Source organism: Colobus angolensis, unplaced genomic scaffold (assembly GCF_000951035.1).
Source record: "Colobus angolensis palliatus isolate OR3802 unplaced genomic scaffold, Cang.pa_1.0 Scaffold10, whole genome shotgun sequence".
NCBI lineage: Eukaryota > Metazoa > Chordata > Mammalia > Primates > Cercopithecidae > Colobus > Colobus angolensis.
Genome location: NW_012110919.1, coordinates 5,591,619 through 5,599,098, shown reverse-complemented (window position 1 = coordinate 5,599,098; position 7,480 = coordinate 5,591,619). Strand labels below are relative to the sequence as shown.

General features: G+C 41.6%; 1 protein-coding gene across 1 annotated transcript in view; it reads left to right on the top strand.

Moving 5' to 3' along the window:
• Nucleotides 1-5,902: 5,902 nt before the first annotated feature.
• Nucleotides 5,903-7,480, top strand: part of CEP83 (centrosomal protein 83kDa) — a 154,903-nt gene continuing 153,325 nt past the window's right edge. The window contains exon 1 of the mRNA XM_011933941.1: nucleotides 5,903-6,031. The gene's annotated coding sequence lies outside the window, so the exon portion shown is untranslated. The remainder of the gene's footprint in view (nucleotides 6,032-7,480) is intronic.

Genomic DNA, 7,480 nt, shown 5'->3' with positions numbered 1-7,480 from the left:
AAAAAAAAAAAAAAAAATAAATAAATAAATAAATTAAACTTTATCATAGGTATGTATACATAGAAAAACATAGAGTGTATATAAGGTTTGGTACAATCCATGGTTTCAGGTTTCCACTGGGGGTCTTGGAATGTATCCCCAGCAGATTAGGGGGAACTACTGTACTTATTTCTTCCCATTTTAAAAATTGAGATTTGATTCACATACCATAAAATTCACTTTTAAGGCATATAATTTGGTGATTTTTAGCATATTCACAAAGTTGTACAACCATCACCACTATTTAACTTCAGGATATCTTCATCATTCCAAATATAAACTCCATACTTACTAGCAGTCAATCCCCACTGTCCCGGTCCCCAGCCCCTGACTATTAATCTATTTTCTTTCCCTATGGATTTGCCCATTATTAACATTTCATATAAATGGAATTACATAATATGTGGCTTTCACTTAGCATATGTGTTTAAGGTTCATCAATTTGTAGCATGAATCAGTACTTCATTCCTTTTAATGGAGGAATAGTAGTAATCCATTGTATGGATACACCAGAGTATGAGGGTTCCAATTTCTTCATGTCCTAACACTTGTTCTTGTCCATTCTTTAAAAAAATTAGTCATCCTAGTGAAGTGGTATCACCTGGTTTTGATGTGTATTTCCCTAATGACTAATTACACTGAGCATCTTTTCATGTGCTTATAGCCATTTGTATATCTTCTTTGAAGAAATGTTTATTGAAATCCTTTGTCCATTTTTAAATTGGATTTTTATTGTTGAATTATGACTTCTTTATATTCTGAACAGTGCACCCTTACCAGATATATGATTTCCAAAATATCTTGTCCCATTCTGTGGATTGTCTTTTCACTTTCTTGATATTGTTCTTTGAAGCAGTTTTTTGAGATGGAGTCTTGCTGTGTTGCCCAGGCTGGAGGGCAGTGGTGCAATCTTGGCTCACTGCAACTTCTGCCTCCTGGGTTCAAGCAACTCTCCTGCCTCAGCCTCCCGAGTAGCTGGGATCACAGGTGCACATCATTATGCCTGGCTAATTTTTGTATTTTTAGTACAGACGGGTTTTCGCCATATTGACCAGGCTGGTCTTGAACTCCTAACTTCAGGTGATCCGCCTGCCTTGGCCTCCCAAAGTACTGGGATTACAGGCATGAGCCATGGTGCCCAGCCTGAAGCATAAAGCTTTTGATTTTGACGAAGTTTATTTTTTTTTTTGAGACGGAGTCTTGCTCTGTCGCCCAGGCTGGAGTGCAGTGGCCGGATCACAGCTCACTGCAAGCTCCGCCTCCCAGGTTTACGCCATTCTCCTGCCTCAGCCTCCCGAGTAGCTGGGACTACAGGTGCCCGCCACCATGCCTGGCTATTGATTTTGATGAAGTTTTAATTTTCATGCATTCATTTTTTCCCTTGGTTGTGCTTTTTGTCACATCAAAGAAGCCACTGCCTAATTCAAGGTGATAAGGATTTAGTTATATTTTTTTCTAAGAGTTTTATAATTTGAGCTTTTGTATTTGGATCTTTGGTTCATCTTAATAGTCATAAATGGTGTGAGGTAGAGTTCCAATTTAATTTTTTTCCTCATGTGGCTATCCAGTTTTCCCAGTTCCATTTGTTGAAAAGACTACTCTTTCTCCAATTGAGTTGTATTGGTGTTTTGCTGAAAGTCAACTGACCATAAATATAAGGCTTTATTTCTGGACTCAATTATATTCCATTGATCTGTACTCCTATCTTTATATGAGTATAGTATTATCTTGATAACTGTAGCTTCATAGCAAGTTCTGAAATCAGGATATCTGAGTCTTCCCAATCTTTATGCTTTTTCTTATTGCTTTTTTGCATTGATTAGGGCCTCCAATATCCTAAATAGAAGCAGTGAGAGCAGAAAATTCTTGTCTTACATTTGTTATTCCTATTCTTAGGAGAAAAGGATTTAATATTTCACCATTAAGTTTTTCAAATCATTGAGGAAATTCCCTTCTATTCCTACACTGCTTAGAGTTGTTTTTTGTTGTTGTTGTTTCTTTTTTTAAACATTAATGGGCTTTGAATTTTGTCAAATCCTTTTTCTGCATTTGTTGAAACAATTTCTCTTGTTCTGTTAATGTGATAAATTACACTGATTTTTTAACTTTAAATTCACTTTCCTTGGTCATGGTATCTACTAATCCTCTATATTGCAAGTTTCAATCTGCTAATACTTTAAGAATTTATATATATATATTCATGAGGACTATCAGTCAGTAATTTTCTTGTAAAATGTTAAATTTTGGTATCAGGAAAAAACATTTGGCATGATTATGCTTGCCTCTTGAGTATAGGAGTATTTCTCCCTGTTCTATTTTCTGAAATGGTGTAGGATTGGTACTTTGTCTCCCTTAAATGTCTGATAAAATTCACTGGTGCAGTCATCAAGCTGGAGTTTTCTTTGTGGAAAGCGTTTTGCTTATAAATTCAATTTTTTAAATAGACATTGAGACATTTAGATTTTCTTTTCCTTCTTGTGTCACTTTTGGTAATTTGTATTTTTTTTTTTAGGAATTTGTTCATTTTGCTTAAGTTACTGAATTATTGGCATGAAGTTGTTCCAAGTATCCCTTTAATATCTATGGGATTTCATTAGCATTTTGGCTATGTTAAAATTAAAAACTTCTATACACAAATGTAGATGACAAATAATAAATCAAAAGAAATGTGTAACATGTAGCAGAAAAAGGATGTATGTGCATGTGTATATGTATGGCAGGAGCAAACAATCTACTGGCACAGAGGGAATTACATTGTAGTGTGACAAATACCATGACAGGCACACAGAGAACACACAGAATGGGTACCCAGTCCAATATGGGGAATCAAAACTATGGTGTCCAAGTGGTAGGTTAGCTTGTCCAACTATAGGTAAATGAATATAATCAAATTTATAGACACAAGAAAGCTGAGACTCAGATCCCCAGACATAGTTACTTCATCATGAGGTCAAGAGTCAACTGGCTCCCTTTTCACTGGCACAGCTTTAATTACAAAATAAAACACAACTTTGTTTTTGTAAAATAATAAATTACAAAAAACACCAACAAGATAAAAAGTCCAAAAGACAAAATGTAAACCACCTGTATTTTGACCTCCTTCCAGATATTTTTGTACACAATTTATATTAACATAGGTACACACATATATTCACATTAGGACAGCACTGTACTTGCTAAATTATATTCTGGTTTTTTTTTTTTCCTGAGGTGAAATTATATTTTTTGGACATATTTTAATGCAAATAAAGAACTTTACATCAGTTTTTAATGGGTCAAGAGTACTCCATTGCATGTACCAACCATAATTTCCTTAACTAGTGTCCTAGTGATGGACACTTGTTTCTAGAAGCACTATTTTTAAAAAAGGTGGGAGAGTATCCTTGTGATTTTCTTATTTCCTTAGGGTATATGCCTCAGAAATGAGACAGCTATGGGGCAAAGGTTAAAGCATATGTTAAATTTTGGTAAATAGGGTTGTACCAATTTCACCTTCAAACCAAAAATGCCTGACAGTAATTGTATCCCACACTCCTATCAACAATGATAGACAAAAAACAACTGTTTGGAAGTGGGACAACTTTACGTTTGTTAACTGAATATTTGTTTTTCTTGGCTTAGGAATGTTCTATTGGCATTTTTTGTCAGTTTTAGTAATTGGAGTGTTTAAGTTTTTAATTGATTTCTAAGAGCTCTTTGTATATTATGAATCCTTTTTGCACACGATTCTAATGTATTTTCCACTGGTTCACTGTTTTCTAACTTTGTAGATTATAATCTTCGTGTAGTTAAATTTGCGTTTTTTTCTTTTCTTTTTTTTTTGAGACAGTTTCGATCTTGTTGGCCAGGCTGGAGTGCAATAGCGCGATCTTGGCTCACTGCAACCTCCGCCTCCCTGGTTCAAGTGATTCTCCTGCCTCCTCCTCCCGAGTAGCTGGAATTTCAGGGCGCCCGCCACCACGCCCGGCTAATTCTTTGTATTTTTAGTAGATGAGGTTTCACCATGTTGGCCAGGGTGACCTCAGGTGATCTACCTGCCTTGGCCTCCCAGAGTGCTGGGATTACAGGCGTGAGCCACCGCCATTTCCCGAATAATCTTTTTCCTACTGACCAGTAATTTGTAATGTATAGTTTACTGGTTACCACTGAGATTTCTGGAGTTGTCTGGCTCCAACGCTTAAAAGTAATGGTCCTGGAAAAAAAATAACAAAAAAAAAAGTTTCTTCCTTATCTTCCTTACATGTATGTTTCTATTGTTTTTTTTCTTGTTCTTTCTCATTTAGTCTTGTCTTTTCTTATGGCATTCCTAGTAAACTTTTATCTGCCTCCAAAAAAAAAAAAAAAAAGTAATGGTCTTGGGCAACTCTGTAAAATGGAGATAACAATTGCACCTACCTTACAGAGATGTGAGAGTTAAATAAGATAACCTGAAAAAGTACTCCAGTACTTGACACACAAATTCTCAGCAAATGTGAGCTACTGTTACCATACTAAACACTCACACATACACAGGAATTTCTGGATTCTCTATTCTATCTCCCATGTCTCATCTATGTAATCCATCCAGCAACATTCCATTACTACCCCACTGTCCTTTTTTCCCCTCTTCTCTAAAGAGACACGGTCCTTTCTAAGGGCCCGTTTTCCCTCATTTCAACAAAAAAATCACCTCACAGTTGCCTAATAACTAGAGCCTGAAAATCATAACCTTGGGGGTAAAAATAAGTTTTGCTTCACAAAGTAGTGAGAATCAAAGCCCAACCAAGGCACTGAACAAACGCTGGGGAAGGTGTCTGTTTCTTCCAACATGTATTTTGAAAGGCTGACAGCCTACTTTGTTTCAGCCTTTGGATGATCATGGAAGTTCTCAAAAGCTAGCATCTCCTCTTCCAACTCTTGTTTACAGCCTTAAGACAAGTAGTTCCCCATGTGACCCCAGGTGGGCCCTGAACTTGGGATAACCGGGACAGGAGACTTGGAGCAGGAGGTGCGGGGGCGAGGAGGGCTCTCTTCTGGGTGGTTGGTCCTCACCTGAGGTTCCCTCGTGGCAAGCTGAGCCAACTCCCCATTCGTGGGCTGATGCCCAGCCGCGGCAGGCAGGCGGCTTCGGGAGCGCTTATCTGCACACACGGGGACGACGGCAGGCGGGCTAAAGGAGAGAAGGTGGCGGCAGGATTACTATTTGAGGCTCTCAAAGAGTGTGGGGAAGAGGGAAGGAGAGGCGCGAAAAGACGGAAAACGCCTGGAGACGCTGTGTGAGCCAGAGGCTAGGGAGACCGGCTTCGCGCTCCAACGACGCGCGTCACTCTGCCTCCCAGAGGCAAGTGCCTGGGGCTCGATTTTCCGTCCCCTGAAGCTCTGGGGATCTCTGAGTCTACCCAGGGCCCTCCAGGAACGCCTTCGGGAACGCATCCCAGCCCCGCCGCTACCGCAGTCACCGGTGACCACTCCCGCCTCGGTTCGTTTGTCTCCTCCCTCGAACGGCTCCGGCAGCATCTGGCGTCCGTAGCGTCGGTGACGTCGGCGTGGGGGTGGGACTTCCTGCTTCGCGCGCCGCTGGGCCGCTGAACCGAGCCCGCTCCTCCGAGCTGGAGGGGCGGTGCGATGAGGCGGCTTCGGGGCCGGAGGTCAGCACGGCGGGTGGCGCCGCACCCCTGAGGAGCCCGGTCCACGCGGAAGAGCGGGGCTTTCCACCGCCGCCGCCGCCCTCGGACCTCTCCCGGAATACTTCACATTTCCCTAGGGACAGGAGCCCGAGGGGTCCGCTCGGCCCTCCTCTTCAGCTTGCGCCGCGAGCTAAAGAGCTAGGCGTGGCGGGCTGGGCCGACACCCCGCTGTAGGACTGTAACCCTTAGTCCCAATGCCTCCGTAAGCGGAGCTGAGTGGGTGCAGGTGGTTGGAGCTGTGGAGGTGTCCCCGGTGGCGAGCGCGGCCAGAACTGCGGTCACTTAAGTTTTCCGTGTGCGCGTTTCAAGGAGCATGCGTGCGTCTGGTATGTAACCTCTCTTTCTGGGGATGGCGTCTTGTTTGTATTTTGGAATACTCATTTTGACCCTCCACAAACTGCCCCTAAATCCTTTTTTTATTTTCCTCGTAAAGTAGTGGAAGCTCGTATTAGAAAAGTAGGCAGAGAGACTTGTTGTGAAGCCAGTTGGACGCACGTGAAACTCTTTATGGAGCTTTTGGATTCACTCTGGCTTGGTGGTTGTGTAGCCAGTTTGGTAATTGGCCAAACGTTTAAGTACCTCCAGCTTAATTTACGATGAAAAAGCTGTGCTACCATTTTCCTTGGCTTTGAAGACAATTTGAATGAACCGTGATGTCGACTGTCATTACTAAGATAACACCTAAAATATGTTAGCGTATGCCGAGTTTAAATACTTTGGTGAATCCTCAGTGTCCAACTATTTTGACCATAATCAATGGCCATTTTGCTCTTAAAAATATCCACTGCTAAGTATTTTTAAAGCCTTTAGTTAGGTGAAATGAGGAAGCTCTTTCAAATCTTACAGATGTCTAGGATGAGGAGAGACTTGTCTGAATTTCGTGTATATGATACTTATAATCTATTCAGACTTTGAGCAGCTCTAAAACAGAGTAGGTTGTTAAAGCAGTGCTTCTGTTACCAAGCAACATCTCTGTAAACAAGTCTGACATTTAAAACACAATAAATGTATCTATCCTACGGTTACCTGGATTCAGAATTCTCCGTATTTATGAGTTTAGCCTGCAAGTGGTTAGAATTGATACTCACCTTTTGTATTGAGGTTTGATTTCAAACTCAGTTTGTTCAGAATTAGAATGCTTTATTTAAGACTGAGTCTCGCTCTGTCTCCCAGACTGGAGTGCAGTAGCGCGATCTCGGCTCACTGCAACCTCCGCCTCCTGCGTTCAGGCGATTCTCCCGCCTCAGCCTTCTGAGTAGCTGGGATCACAGGCGCGCGCCACCACGCCTGGCTAATTTTTGTATTTTATTAGAGATGGGGTTTCACCATGTTGGCCAGGCTGGTCTCGAACTCCCAACCTCAGGTGATCCGCCCACCTGAGCCTCCCAAAGTGCTGGGATTACAGGTGTGAGCCATCGCACCAGGCCAGAAGGCTTTATATTACAGGTGTCACACACGACTCTCCTGAGAGTTGCAAATGCTTTTGAGTTGTCCTTTGGTTATTTAGGACAGAGTATGCTGGGTATTCCCCTTACTTTGAGTATTTTCTTTCCAGATCAGAGAAAGTGTGCAGACTGTATTTAGAACATTCTCAGATAATAGTGAAATATAATTTAGAATTCCATGCAGCACTGGAAGAATGAAATACTGATTATTCACAGGTTGTTGGTTTTTTGTTTTTTGTTTTTTTTTTTGAGACGGAGTCTCGCTCTGTCGCCCGGGCTGGAGTGCAGTGGCCGGATCTCAGCTCACTGCAAGCTCCGCCTCCCGGGTTT